This window comes from Octodon degus, unplaced genomic scaffold (genome assembly GCF_000260255.1).
Source record: "Octodon degus isolate 3935 unplaced genomic scaffold, OctDeg1.0 scaffold00019, whole genome shotgun sequence".
NCBI classification, from domain to species: domain Eukaryota; kingdom Metazoa; phylum Chordata; class Mammalia; order Rodentia; family Octodontidae; genus Octodon; species Octodon degus.
The window spans coordinates 1,405,696-1,421,507 of NW_004524595.1; positions in this window are offsets into that span (position 1 = coordinate 1,405,696).

Here is a 15,812-nt window from a genome sequence, read left to right on the forward strand (position 1 = left end):
GCCTCAGCCTGACCCCACAGTCAGTCAGAGCCTTTCTTTCTGTACCTATTAGCTTAAGAGATGGTATTAATCTACCGTACTGCCCAGAAGGATAATTTTCACCAGTTTCTGAATCCTTCCTGACTCTGACAACAGAGTAAAGATGCCAGCTGATGAATTGCTCAACCTCCTGAACCATTGATTTAATAGGCACATTTAACAGGGCAGTCTGCAGTGTTCACGGAGATACTATAACAAGCAGGAAAAGCCAAGTCCTGTGTCGTATTGTACTTGTTATTATTGAGGCACTCTGTATGCCCATGTAATTGCTTCTTCCTGTTCAAAATGTGAGAGTTATTACATTTTACATGGGTAAAATGTGTGCCCAATAATAGACCTCAGAAAAGAGCCAAGTAAGCTGCTGCCAACAAAAGTGGAACAACTCTGTCCAACGAATGGAAGGAACAAGCAGCCCGGGGCTGGTGGAGGCCATAGATACTTATCCAGGGGGCCCAGAGCAATCCATTTCTTATGAGCCCATGGTGTTCCTATTGCAAAAAATTCCGATGGCTGAAATGTAGCACTAACTAGTGGCATTACTGCATGAGAGTTGAGGTTCAAATGACATGAAATCAAAGCTTTTGATTTGCTGAGCAGTCAGCCCCATCTTTGGCGGCTCAGACATATCATTACTGCAACAAATGAGAAGAGCGACAAGTTTACGCTATCAAGACTCGATGAAGACTGTGCGAGAAGACCTTCCCTTCCCCATCCTGCCTTCTAGTGGCATCTCAATTATTGTTTCCCATTCTCCACCCTTAAAGCACAGCCCCCATCTTTGCTTCCAACATCACACCACCTTCTCCCCAGTCAGCTATCCCTCAGCTCCTTCCTTACAAAGACTCCTGTCATTACATTAAGGCCCACTCGATAATTCAGGATAAATTCCCCATCTCAAAATCCTTCATTTATTGTGACTGCAACAGACCTTCTGTTGTGTAAGGCAACATTCCTGGGTTACAGGGATCAGGACCTGGATTTTTTTCCCAGTTGATCAGGGTGCCTTTGGTACTTTATTCTTTCTAGAGTGCCCAGGAGAAATTTGTCAGCTTTTCAGCCTCTGGAATCCACCTAAATTCTTTCCCTTGTGGCTTCCTCCTCTATCTGCAAAGCCAGCAGTGTAACCCTTCAAATCTTTCACTGAAAACTCCACAGCCCCCTTCTAACATCACAGCTTTTCTCTAACACCAACCTTCCTTCTTCCTCTTTTAAGGCTGTACCCAGGATAATGTGAAAAATCTTATCTGAAAATTCACTTTTGCTATCCAAGATAACATACCCACAAAGCTCAGTGGATGAGGCCATGTAAGTACCTTTGGGAGAGCAGTTGCCCCTATCTACCATGATCAGACAGTGGCAGCTCATTGGTTGCTGGGGACAGAAGAGTAGGGCTATCAAGGGGCAGGAAGAATCTTGGGGATTAATGGTTGTGTTTATCTCAATTACAACAGGGATTCATGAGTTTCATATTTTGACATATCAAATCTTAAATGGTATGCTGCATGTCCATTATATCTCAATAATGTTGTTAAAAACTGAAAGGCAATTAAAAAAAAAACTTTTGGCACAGAGACTTCAATCAAATTCATAGAAGCAGACAGTGATATGGCCAAGATACATACTCACATCAGTCATGTGATACAGAATCCTGTGCCTGGGATGGAGTATCACACCCTTCAGCCTTTTTTATATATAATTAAGGTGATAATAGCATCCCTTAGGGATGTGAGTAGCTGACGGGTGCCCAGTAAGTGGTCCTTTCCTTCTCTTTCTCTTGAGGCCTCCTGACAACTCAGAGTTTCTGAGAATCCTGAACTGTATTCTGTTTTACAGAAGTGGAAAATAATGATTTTCTTTGTGAGAGAAACATAGCTGAGAAAAAAATACCAAGTTGAAGTCCTTCCTCTTTGTGTCCTATGCTCTAAAATGCAAGGGAATATACAGCATCAGATATAAATGTACTGTTCTCAGAAATCTTGATTGGCTCATTTTGTTGCTTAGTGATGGGAGACCATTCCCACAAAAACATAAGAGGAGGTCAGCACATAGAATCTGTCCCCTCGTCACAAACAGTGAAATAAATAATGATTGATGTATTCAAGGTCACTGAGCCCTGTTGGATGATATACAGCATTTGCCCAGTAATAGCAAAATGAAATAAAAAATACTCTCCCCTCATAGGTAATACAAGGATGTCTCCAGGGTTTCCTCAAAGAAGAAAATGTTGCTTATATCTTTTGTCACCTATCATTTATACATTCATGTGCTTAGAAGGCAATATCTTCCATCCTAGGTCCCCTGAAAAATTTAATTTTTTAAAAACCTAAAAATAGTCCTCTCTTCCAGTCTTCCTTGAAATTCTTCACAGGATGCAGTATGTCAGGGCTGCCCCACCCTTGCTAGGGCTGTGCTGGGCTTCTGAATCAAGTGATAGAATTTATCTTGATTGATTGATTGATTTATGTATTTATTTATAGAACTGGGAATTGAACCCAGAGCTCTTCATGAGCTCAGCAAATGCTGTAGCGCTGAGCTATGGTGCAGCCCCATCTCCTATTTCTTGATCTCTTTGTCTTCCTGTGCAACGCCACATGTGTTAGATGATCGCTGCAACTTACGTTGGTCACATCCATCACGTAAGAAAAGCAGAAATGAATAACTCAAAGGTATTATGAGAAAGAAAAGAGAAGAGAGAATAAGAATAGTCTCGGTCCTTGAAACTGTCTAGCTCAGGGACCTGTAGGCAAGCCATCGATATAAAGTGATTTTATGCAGGTAGGGTAGCATATGTCTGTCATCTTCCTGAGGCAAGAGGATTGCAACTGCAAACCCAACTTGGCCAAGTTAATGATGCTCTGTCTCAAAGTAAAAAAAAAATAAATAAATAATTGGTTCAGGGTAAAGGTGCTGGTTTTATGTCCAGGTATTACACACACACACACACACACACACACACACACACACACACGAGTTTATGATCAATAGTTCTGGTTATACACACGGTAAGTACATCATGAGTGAGCCAGATGTGACTGAGTTCCACCGCTGCTTACCAACTTGTTAATTGAGGTTCCATTTCCTCATCCATAAACTGAGAAGAATAAATAGTTCCTGCCTGTGGAATAAATAGTTCCTATGGTAAGGGTATGTCTTGGTTACTTTTCTCTTGTCGCTGGGACAAAATACCCAACACCCAAAATTAAGGAAGGAAAGGTTTATTTAGCTCACAGTTCATGGAGGTTTCGGTCCATACTTGCCTGGCTCCAAGGCAGGCTGGCAGACGACAGAAAACAACAGCTCATGGTGACAGAAAAGAGCAAAGGGAGGAGCAGCTGCAGCAGAGGCAGAGAGCAAGCCTCTCCAGCTCCCTTGTGCTGCATCCAGATTCTCTCCCCCAAGGGTAAGTGTAGCACTCGCACCCATAATCCTAGTATTGGATCATGAATTAATGACAGCCTCTAGAATTCCACCCTATGAGAGCATGAGGCTTTGGGGGGACACCTAGACACAAACCATAACAGGGTGCTGGTACATGTAGTAGGTGCTTAGTGGATGGGAGCTGTCTTCTCTTGCAATCACTTTTTATCTAACTGGGCTCCTGACTTTGCTTCAGCTACCTGCCTCAGGGGAAAGGAAAATTTGAATGTCAGTCAACTGAGAAAGAACACTATGACCCACGGAGAATCATTAGTCCTCAAAAGCACTAAGACAGTAGGCAGTTCTGGCCTGCGGCAGTATTTTGGCACCTATCATGTCCTGCTTTGCATCGGCCTCTAATTGTTTCAAGGCACTTGTGCTCTCTGAGATTCATTTTCCAAGTGCACGCTTGAATAAGGTCCTCTTCAGGCTCTATCTATATCTTCTCAGTTCCCTTTCTTTATCGGTAATGAAAGCTCTAGCAACTTTTCTCTCCAGCCTGAGAACAAGGCCTCCGGCTGCAACCAGAACACTGGATGTCTGGGACCACTCTAATGCAAAGAGAGGGGGGAAGGAGGACAGGGAAAGGGGAGTAGAAAGAAGTTAGATGTGTTTTGTGCATGAACCAGCTCCCCACAGTGAATGTAGCCAGTATGTACTGCAGACGTACTAATGAAAATTTAGATTTTTTTTTTTTAAAAAGCTCACTCATGATGCTACACTCCATTCCTATCCCTTAGAGAGTATCTGATGACAGAGAGGAGCCTCTGAATGCAGAGTCCTTCACGACAGTTCCAGTAGAATCAGTCACTTCTCAGAGAGTTGCTCTTTTCCTGCTTCCCGTAAAGAAGCTGAAATGGTCACGTATTATGCTTACTCTCAAGACCTGCAGTTTTAGGTTTTACCTACACATTAGAATCACTAGGGGAACTTCCAAAATAACAGAAATCATCCCTCTATTGATTTGGGGTGGTGTCTGAGCAGTGCTACTTTTTAAAAGCTTCCCAGTCAAAGCTAACTGAATTCAAAATTGGGAATCATTGATCTAGGCCAGATGCTAGAGGATAATTATTGAGACTCATACCTGGTTTCCTGAATACACTTGGCAGTAGTATTAACAGGTCCTAAGTAGGATAGATGTTGAACAAGTAAATAAGTAAATAAATAGAGGAATTAACAAGTAAGTATGATAGTTCTGTGAAAAGAACATTGAATTCAAGGCCAGGAAGCCCTCTTCCCAGGTCTGTCAGGCCCAGTCACTATGTAACTACCAGCAATGATTTTCCCCGAGCCTCAATTTACTGTCTTGCGGAAAGGGGATAATAATACTTGCTTTATGCTACTCTTTACATTTTATTACATAGTGTATATTAAAGTGCTTTGCATATTTGAATATTATATAATTGTAAAAAAAGTTAGAAATCATTTAGAACACAGGCTATTAAGGCAGGAAGGTCATAAACTCAAAGCCAACCTGGGCAATTTAGAGAGACCCTGACTTAAAATATATATATGCATATACATATATATATATTTAAGGCTTGGGATGTAATTCAGTGATACGATGTTTGCCTAGTGTGGATTCAATCCCCATCACTGTTAAAACATTGAAAAAAAAAAATTATCCGAGTCAGTGGGTTTTTCTAGAAAACCTGTAAAAATGTGTATTCCTGTAGAAATGGATGTGTGAAGGCCAGGTGAGGGCTTGGAGTGGGAAGCAGACCCTAGCAGCACAATTCCTGTTCTAGTTTCAGCATAGCTTGACTACCTTCCTTGGAGATTGCTGTAAATGGAATGTTATGTCTCTTTGAAATTCACTGGTGGAAATATGATCCCCAGTATGACAGTATTTGTTTTTGTTTTTTTTGGTTTTTTGTTTTTTTTGCAGAACCAGGGATTGAACTCAGGCCCTTGTGCTTGCCAGGCAAGCACTTATTCTATTGAGCTATCTCCCCAGCCCCTATATGCCCGTATTTAGAGGTGGGGTCTTTATGGTATTAATTAGATCAGGAGATGGAACCTTCATGAATGAGGTTAGTGTATTTATAAAAGAATTCCTGGGGGGCCCCCACTCCCTTCCATCCTGGAGGTCCCCACAGAAGCCACCATCAATGAAGCAGGAAGAGAGCCCTCCTGAGGCATCACATCTGCCAGCATTTTGATCTTGGGCTTCTCAGCCTCCAGCCAGTGCTGTGAGGGATAGACTGCTGTTCTTTAGCAGCTGCCCAACCAGGCCCTGGTATCCTGCCATAGCATCTGTAATAGACTAAGATAAGCGTCCTTAGGCAGGCTCACTGAGCAGCATCTCCAGCCCTGCCAACAGATCTTGAACAGCCCTTGCTCTGAGGCACCTCGGTTGCCTCACTCCCATCTTGCTGTTGCGCAGCATGACACTGGACCAAAGTAAGCGCTCTGCAGGAGCGGGCAGTAATGTTCCTTTATTTCTGGTTTTAAGTGCAGCGGTAATACACACCTTTTTCTTATTTTGGCATCCTCTCTGGACCACCCATGGGATGATTTTTGGAGTACTTTCTGACAAGCGGTGTGTATCTGTTGGCTCCTCAGCCTCAATGACCCCTACTGTCACCTGTGAGATGCTCCTGCTTCCCTACCCCCAGCAATGTGGGGCCCCCTCGCCAGGCAGTTCTTGGCTCTTCTTAAAGGAGTATGTGGAATTCAGACAAAACAGATGGTGTTTTCCCAGAATCTCCCTGTGTTTGTATTTATGTTTTTTAAATAACTTGTTTTTCTCATTGTTATAAAGTAGCACATGTTTTTCTGAAAAAAAATCTGGAAAAAAGCAGACAAGCAAAAATTAAGTATGAATCTTTTATAAATCCTTCAGTTTAACAAAATCATTCTTTAATGTTCCAAGTTTTATGTACACACACACACACACACACACACACACACACACACGTCTGTGTGCATATTTAGAAAAACTGGGTCATCCAGTACTTAGAGATTTATAACCTGCTTTTTCACTTAACTATGTCACACTGCTTTCCATAGTCATCTTGCTCTACTGTTTGCACTATTGTTTATTCCCATTCCTGTGTGTCCACTTCTGCTCCCTGTAATCCCTTATAGTTATTTACAAACATAAATCACATCAAGCTAAATTAATTAGCAATTTGGAGTACTAACTAGTGCGACGGTAATTTGTGCGTTGACCAGTGGTGTCTCCTCAGAGACAAACCGTACATCTTATAAAGTGTTTGTTTCACCAAGAGCTCCAGGGCTCAGACTATAATAGAAACAAAGAGTTTATGGAGCAGTCATACCCTTAAAACTGTGACAGTTTCTATGAAACTGGAAAATTCCATTGCCACAGCCAATGTCAACAGCACAGACAAGAAGGGAAAGTAGAAATTCAGAAGAAGAAAGGAATTTGATTAACAGAGACTAAGAGTTAACTGACAAAAAACCCCTCTATGAATATGACCAGAAGACACTGCAGCACTGGGGTCCAGAAATGAGAGTTCAGGCATCTTTCCCTCCAAGAAGCGACTAAGACAGTGGGCATGTAGTCCATGCTTATGTCAAGAAGGAAGCTAGATTAGATTTCAAAGTCTGGCAGTAGTGTACCCAGCAGACAGCACCCAGGAAGCCCTCTAGTTATACTCTGAGTCTTGTCCCCCAGTCCCATAGTGCAACTTCTAAGCTTTTTTGGGGGGAGGGAGGGTTTAGCTTGATATATAGAGCCCTTCCTGGTCCTCGTGTCCTGGAAGTTTATATTTGTAATCCCATGGATAAGTTTTTAGAACCCCATCAAGTTAATTCCACTCTACCACTTCCAGTGCAACCCATGGTGAAGATAAAGACACTAAGGCATACTTGTAGTTATGGGGAGGCGAGGGGTCCTAAGTTCAGCAAAGGCCCCTTCTCAGGACTGAACTTGGGTTTTATTCATTCATGAAGAGTGGCATAAGGATGAGTGACTGAGATTGGCAGGAATAGGTGAGTACCATGAGCTGGGCTAAGTGGGAGGCCTGCATTTACCTCTGCAATATGCAGAGAGAAGGATATGCGGAGAGTAATGTGCATTACACAACTGAGGTAGTATCTAATGTTTTGGGGTCAGAGCTTCAGCTCTGATGTGTAATCTTTCAAGCCCCAGGAAGTCCACCTGTAACTCAAGGCTCAGTCCCAGCTGACAGTGTGGAACATTGGCTCTTCAGCCTGTCTTGACTTGACTCACACTACAGAGCAGCTGGTGGGTGTTTTGGGGAAACATGTTTGCTATCTTCAGAGACTACCACCAGCACCTCAGCTGGACCAGTATGCATTGCTAAAAGCCAACTGAAAGGATAAAGAAAAATCCTAGCCAGCTCTGTACATATCAATACATGGAAATAGGATCAGGCACAGCCAAACTGGAGACGATTTCTCTTCTTTCAAGGAGAGTTATCCAGATGGTCCTCCACAACTTGAATGTTTTCTGAAATGTTTGTTTGTTTGTTTGTTTGTTTGTTTGTTTTTGTGGTACCAGGGATCAAACTCAGGACCTTTTACTTGCCAGGCAAACACTTATTCCACTGAGCTATCTCCCGAGACCTTGAAAGTTTTTGAATAGTATGTTTGTATTATTATTTTTCAACCCTTCAATTTTAAACTTTATAATGATCTCTTTTTTATGTAAAGATTTCAAGAGATCATAAACAGACTTATTGTGCTATACTAGAAATATAATAACCTGCCCACATTTAAAGTGTAAAGTGATAAATTCTGTCATAGGTGTCTGTCCAGAAAACCATCCCTACAGTCAAAGTTATGAATATAACTGGTACCTCTAAACATTTTCTGGCATTCTTTTGCAGCCCTCTCTTTCTACACTTTCCCTGCTATCACCCCCAGGCAACCACTACTCTGCTTGGTGTCAGTATGGAGTAGTTTTCATTTTCTAGAGTTTTATATAATAGAATTACGTAGTGTATGCTGTTCTTCTCTGGTTTATTACATTCAACGCTCTGAGACTTGCCCATGTGGTTGTAGGTGTCTACATTTCATTCCTTTGTATTGGTGAGTCATCACCCACTGTATGGATATATTACTGTGTGCTTACTCATCCATTTTTTGATGGACATTTTGGTTCTTTCCAGTTCTGGGAAAATAAAATAAAAGTAGTTGAATTATATGCTGGGGACACATCTAACTTTTTAAGAAACTGCTGAATTGTTTCCTAAAGTGTTTCTTTTGTATTCTCAATGGCAACATGAGTGTTCCAGTTTCTCCACATCTTTACCAATATTTGGTATGCTCAGTCTTGTAAAATTTACCTATTCCAATGGGATGATGCTTGGGGGCAGGGATATAGCTCAGTGGTATAAGTGCCTGCCTGGCAAACACAAGGTCCCAAGTTCAATCCCCAGTATCACAGGAGATTCTAATGTAGAAATACTTTTCTGTGGTTTAATTTCACATTTCTTTGGTGGCTGATGATATTGCCTGTTTTTTTTTTTTTCCATGTACTCATATGCCATTTTTATATATCTTGTTTGGTGCAATATCTAGGCAAATATAGTGTTTATTTCAAAAATCTAGACTTTTCCCCCATTACAACTGAATTTGCAGTTTGTCACACACAAACTTTTTTTTCTTTCTTTTTTTTTTTTTTTTTTTTTTTTTTTTTTTTTTTTTGTACTGGGAATCAAACTCATGACCTTGCACTTGCCAGGCAGGTGCTGTGCCACTAAACTATATCCCTGACACCATGAAACTCTAGATACAAGATTTTTATTAGTTATATGATTTGCAAAGATGTTCTCTATGCCTTGTTTTTTCATTGTTTAATAATATTTGTGAAAAAGAAATTTTAAAATTTGGTGACTTTCAATTTGTCAATTTGTTTTTTGTGTCGTATATAAGAAATGTTCACTTAAGCCAGATTCACAAAGATTTTCCATGTTGTCATCTAAAAGTTTTAAAATTTAACTTTAAACATGTAGGTCTATGATTTATTTTGAATAAATTTTTACAGATGATGTTGAGTCAAATTCATTTTTCTATTCCCATTTGTTAAAAAGGCTATCCTCACTACACTGAATTGTCATCATGCCTTGTGTGAAAATCTATTATCCCCAGGTGCATGAGTCAATCTCTAGACTCTATATTCTCTTTCATTGGTCCATTTATTTATCTTTAAACTGATGTCAAACTCAGAAGCATGCACAAGGATGGTTTCTTCATAAATAGAGACTACTCGGATCTAGATACAGAAACAGAGTAGTTATTGCCTGGGCTCAACCATCAAGATAAAAGCCAGTAGGCACACAGAGAAATTGTGAGAAAAATATTACAGATGATTGAGATCTGTATCATCAGAGATCTCTCTGTCAGAGAACAGAGAGGAGCTCCGTAAAGTGATAACCTTGTGACTGTCATACATCAGCTTCTGAGATGAAAATGATCTCCAAAGTCAGGTCAGAGGGGCAGGGGGATATCTAGCACCAGCAAACCATGGGTTGGCCAAAGGGCAGGAAACAAAGGGAGCATATTCAATCCCCAGTTCCATCAAAATAAAAATAAAAACCAAGCAATTCAAGGTAGAAGGAGATTGCTGGTGATGAACTGCTGGAAAGAAATTTAGGAGAGCAACCTTTTATTTTGGATGCTGATGGCCAATGTATCATAACTGGGTTTACTGATGGCATGGTGATAAAGGCAAAGCAATCAAATAAAAAATTATTTTACTTATTAGGGTTATCAAAGGCAAATGTGGCAAATGCAAACAAATGGTACAAACCAGTGAAAGTATGAGAGTCAAAGAAGAATGATGAAAAACAAGGAATTAGAGTGAGCAACTTAGGCAAGAAATTTTGTGAAGTTGAACAAACACAATTGAAAGTATTCAGGAATCTTGGTCCTTTTCCAGAAAATCATCCTGTTGTCCTGTATCATTATGTCCATAAGCACGTGTGGACACATGAGGGTCCTGAAAACCAGAGATAACCCAGGGGAATCCTGGCAGTTACCACAGAGATCTTCACTTCTGAGACCCCCCAAGCTTTACAGTTTTCATGTAAGGAGATTAAGAAATTGTTGATGATTTAGGGCTGCCCTTCTTAATCCTTGGAAATCAAACATGAGATTTTTCTTAGACCTGACAACTGTACACATCTGACTTTCCAGATTTGGACTCTCATTTCCATCTAGATCTTTCCTGGAGCTCTGGCTGGCCCCTAATTTATGGTTTTCCAAAGTAGACTCTCAACCTAATGCTTCCAGATTTTATTCTCAGCCAGTACACTGGTATTCTATCCTAGAATGATGAATTCAAAACTGCCATGAATTAAAGCACCTGCAAGCGGGCCCAGGGGCAGGGGTTTGATCCCCAGGCCTGCATGCTGCCCCGCCACCGGGCATGCTAACACAGCAATTGAGACTGGATGTGGTGGCAGGCACCTGTAGTCCCAGCTCTTGGGAGGCTGTAAACAGGCAGATCACTACGGGTCCAATCTAGTAGTAAGACGCTGGACACCCTCTAGACTCTTCTCTAAAAATACAAAACAAAACAAAGAAACCGACATGAAGGGCCGGCCTTGAACCCTGGCATGCCATGCTGGACCTGCCCCCAGGACGGGCTGAGACAATGACTGAACCTGGGCGTGGTGGTGCACGGCTGTAATCCCAGTGCTTGGGAGGCCAAAAACAGATGAATCACTACAAGTCTGATCTACGTAGTAAGACCCTGTAGCCCCTGTCCTAGATACATAAAAAAAAAAAAAAAAACACCATCGACAATGAACATTTACTGAGTGACCATGAGATAAAGTACCTTTCCACCTACTTTCTGAAGTAGAAGAAAAAAGACAGTTATAAAAAGATTGTATTTGCAAACATACTTTTCTTTTACCCCCCAGAAAACCAAGGACATCTTCTTGTCCTATCATCACCTAGACGTTGAACCCTTGTAGTCAACAAGGCTAACAGTTGTAAATATAATACACTGCATAACCCTTTTCTAAATACTACCCATGCACTTTTATCAACCCCCATTGTACCCATAGGAAACTGAGGTTTGTTGGCCCAAGGCTAAGTATCTGGGAATGGAATGCTCAGTCAAATCCAGAGCCTGCCCACCTTACTCACCAGGCTGCATTCATGTTTAAACTCTTCTGCTCTTAGTATATATTTTTCCTTGTTCCAAACTATTAAGAATGCTCTGGAGGCTTTAACTAGAAACACAGCAGATGCTTGATTCATGTGTGTTCTGTGTAATTGAAGCACATTTCCTGGGGCTCACTGTGGCATTGTAATTTCTCTGGCCCCACAGAATCTGTTTAGAGAGTTTTATCTTGATCATGTCATCTATCAGTTGGTGTCCTTCCATAGCCTTGTGTTGCGTGCAGTAACACTTTTCAAGACTCAAGCACTGGGCCACTGTGACCCAGAAGCACAAGGCAAATTCTCATTATTGGAGATTCAATATGTTCCCCGCAGTGGGAGGGGACATGGTAGGAATTAACGGTGCAGGCACTGCCAGCTCAACTCGCTGTCTTGGCACTCTTTATGATCGGTTCAGAAAAGCTGAATCCAGAAAGAACATCTGTCCAACCTAGTCCGAGAGGAAACAGCTTTGGGTTAGCTAATTAATTGCTTTTTCATCTGCATCAGATGATTCCATTTTAGTGCAGCGGCGTGAACACAACAGCCTGGGAGCCTGGATTCACCCTTTCTGTATTTCCAGTTTAGAGTGCAATAGTAGGTCCTTGTACTTCCCACTCCAGGACCCACCCTGTCTAGCAGGGCCTGGGGAAGAGGCTTTCATACTGGCTACTGACTAGTGGGCTGGCTTGTTCCCCTTAAAGGAGTGAACCTCAGACCCACATTTGGGAGTAGGGCCCCTATGTCCTCTCGCCAGAGTTCAAATGGTTCACAAGGAGTGCCAGGCACACAGTGTAAAATAGGACCCAGGTGCTTGCTGCCCCTCAGGAGCTTACAGCCTGGTCTAGTGTTGATGGTGGAGAACAACAGCATGGCAGAGAAAGTTTAGAGACTAGAAGCAGAGATGGAACAATTCAAAGCAGTGTATGTTCAGGAAGAAATTGCTATATGATCACTCAGAAAAGGGAGAGGTCAATTTGGACAAAAAGGCCTTGAAAGATGAAAGAAATTTAAGAGAAGTGAAGCAGCTCAGGGAAGGAACACCATGTACGAAGTCATGGAGAGGGTGGTGAGGAAGGTGAGGGCTTTTATGGCTTGGCTAGTCAGTAGGAAGGCCAGCTCTAGCAAGAGCAGAGATCATGTAGGGAAACAAGAGTGCCTCCTTCCCAGCACTCCCTGGGCCTCCGAGGCACGATGGAGCAGCCTGCCCTTCATACTCAGCACATAGACTTCTGCTGCTTCATTGCTTTTCTGTTCCTATGGCTCCTTTTCCAAACAGGAATCTTCAAACTGAAGAATTTGTCTTTGGTTGGCATAGAACATGTGCTCAACGAACAGGTGTTTAATAAATGAATGGATGAGGACATCATTGGACCGAGCTCCAGGGAGCAGGCTGCTGCTGCTATAACAAAATATACCCTGTGTGCCGGGCATGCTAACTAATTCTGCCTTCAGAATACTAGGTGTGGCGTGGTGGGCTTACATTCAGTAATCCAATCATTTGTGGATTGCATAATATTTGCCGAAAACTACTATGTTCCAGACATTTTTTCCCCCAGTACTGAAGTTTAAACCAAGGACCTTCACACTGAGCTATATCCCCAGTCTTTTTTGCTTTTTTTTTATTTGAAGACAGTCTCTCCAAGTCCCTAGTTTGCCTAGGCGAGACTTGAATTTGTTTTGGGTTGTTTATTTATTTATTTTTTCTGTATTTTAGGGAAGGGTTTATAGGGTGTTCAGGGTCTCACTACTAGATCAGACTCATAGTGATCCGCCTGTTTACAGCCTCCCAAGTGCTGGATTACAGGCGCATGCCACCACACCCAGTCTTAATCACCGGATCAGTGTGCCCTGGGGTTGGGGCTGGCACAGCAGGCCCAGGGATTGAACCCCTGGCCCCTGCACCTGCTTGCAGGTGCTTTAATCCGCTGAGCTATTTGGCCAGCCCAAGACTTGAATTTGTGATCATCTTGCTTCAGCCTCTCAGAGTGCTGAGATTATAGATGTGTGCCACTATACCTAGTGTAAATATTATTATAGTCATTGTGTTCAGATACAATAACCGTGACAAAACCCATCAAATCCCATACAGGTGGACAAGACATTTCAGCAGGCAAGGTAGTCAGGCCTACTATATGATTCATGGGATGTAATACAAAACAGCAAAACAAAAGGCACTGATAATGACATTGAAAGCTTGGGGCTGAGGACACAGCTCAGTCACATAGCATGTGCTCACTATGTATGAGGCCCTGGGTTTGATCCCTGTTCCCTTCCTCAAATGGCATAAAAATATGAAACATTTTCCTCTTTTTTTGCTGCAAGCTCCCTCTCAAGTTTTCATGACATTTTAAATTTTGCCATGTAATGTCTTAGAAAAAGTGTCTTTTTACCACTATCAGTATGGCTTTGGTCATTCATCTCTGTAGTGTACAATGCCAGTTTTACTGTTTAATTCTTCTGAGACAGAGTTTGGCTATGTAATTCAGGCTGTCCTGAAACTCACTATGTAGTACAGCTGGCCTTAAACTCACAGTGATCCTCCTGCCTCAGCTTCCCAAGTGCTTAGATTGCAAGTACATGCCATCATGCCTGGCCAATGCCAATTCTAAATGCAAAATAAGAGCATTTAATTAAATTATATCGTTTGTATTTCATAGCTTATAGATACATATAGACTTGGTTTTTTACCAGAGTAGTGGAAAATGCATAAAGTTAACTCAGTTGTTTTTATTTCATTCATAGATACATAGGATTTTACCAGCACTGTCTACCTCTGGTTTCGTGATGAGTAAGGGAGGTCAGAGAAGAAAGGGAGCCATGAGTTGCTGCTCTTTCCCTCACTCTCTGTGTCATAATAATAATCATTATTTTTAATGTATTTGGTACAGGGTCTCACTACGCAGCTCGAACTCATAGTGGTCCTCCTGTTTTCAGCCTCCCCAGTGCTGGGATTACAAGCGTGCGCCACCACATCCAGTCTAAGTTGCTGGCTCAGCGTGCCTAGAGGGTGGGGCCAATGTGGCATGTGCTCTGTGTCATTATGTGTGTGTGTGTGTGTGTGTATGTGTGTGTGTGTGTGTGTGTGTGTGCACACGCGCATACAGGCACTGACAGTCTCCAGAGGCTACAGCAGAATTTGCCTCAAATACGTACTGAGCACAACAGTACTCTCAGCAACATGAATGACCAAGGAGCATGGTTGTATACTTTCTGATTCACGTTATTTCCTCATATATTAAGAATGGTTTGAAATGTGGCTTCTACAAACACTGCTTATTTAAAAAGAACTGCAAAACTTTTGCCCCTCTTTCCACTTCGTATTTTCCAGTAGGCTGCTTTGCATATATCTGGAAAGCTCACGAGAGTCTCACAGATGTTCATCAGAGAACCTCACAGTCTCAAAAATGCTCACTCCCATGCCTCAGTGATATAGAAGTGAAAGGATTCCTGGTTGAAAACAAGGTGTGAGCATGCCCTTGTAGCGGGGCTCTGGGCTGATGCCAGAAGTCACACGATGGCCTGGGGCAGTGTGCTCTATGGGTGGGCCATCAGTGGCATGTGGGGCATATCTTCGTGTGTGCCCGGAACATGTGTGCAGCACCTGTGGCAGTGTTCTGTGTTTGTGTGGCTCGTAGGTATGATCCGTGGTGTATTCGCATATGTGCACGACATGCAGTGAATATTAGCTTGCCTTTCCAGGATGCCGTGGACCATATCTTATGTTCCCCTAAAACACCAGTCTGTTCTCATGTTTGGCTAAGTAAAATAACATGCAGCGTTTTGACATTCACAAACAAAGCCCAGTTGTTTTTATCTGAGTCAAGGGCTCCCTGGGGCTTTCTTTTTTCCCCCCTCTTCTCCTTCCTGTAAATCCGTTTTATGTGTTGGAGTAAGAAGATGACATCTTGTTACATCATGTTAGACAGCACCATATTTTTTTCCATTAAACCATCCAGTCTGGCTAAGCAGACAACTGAACAAAGACAGACAACCCAGCATAAATAAAGGATCAGGGCTTGGCCCTTCAGGATGGACCCAGAGGAGGCTCGTTCCCAAAGCTGAGGTTGATTTGCCGTTTTAACTTTTCTCTCATTAAATTAGGAATGGAGGCTTCTCTGCAGACCTGCAGCTCCTCCAGTGACATTGTGTAGTCTTTGTCTGTGGGAGAGGAGGATGCCTGCTGGGGAGAGGGTGTCTCAGCAGAGCAAGGCAGAATGGCCGAGACTGATGTTCTGCGTAGGTCCTCC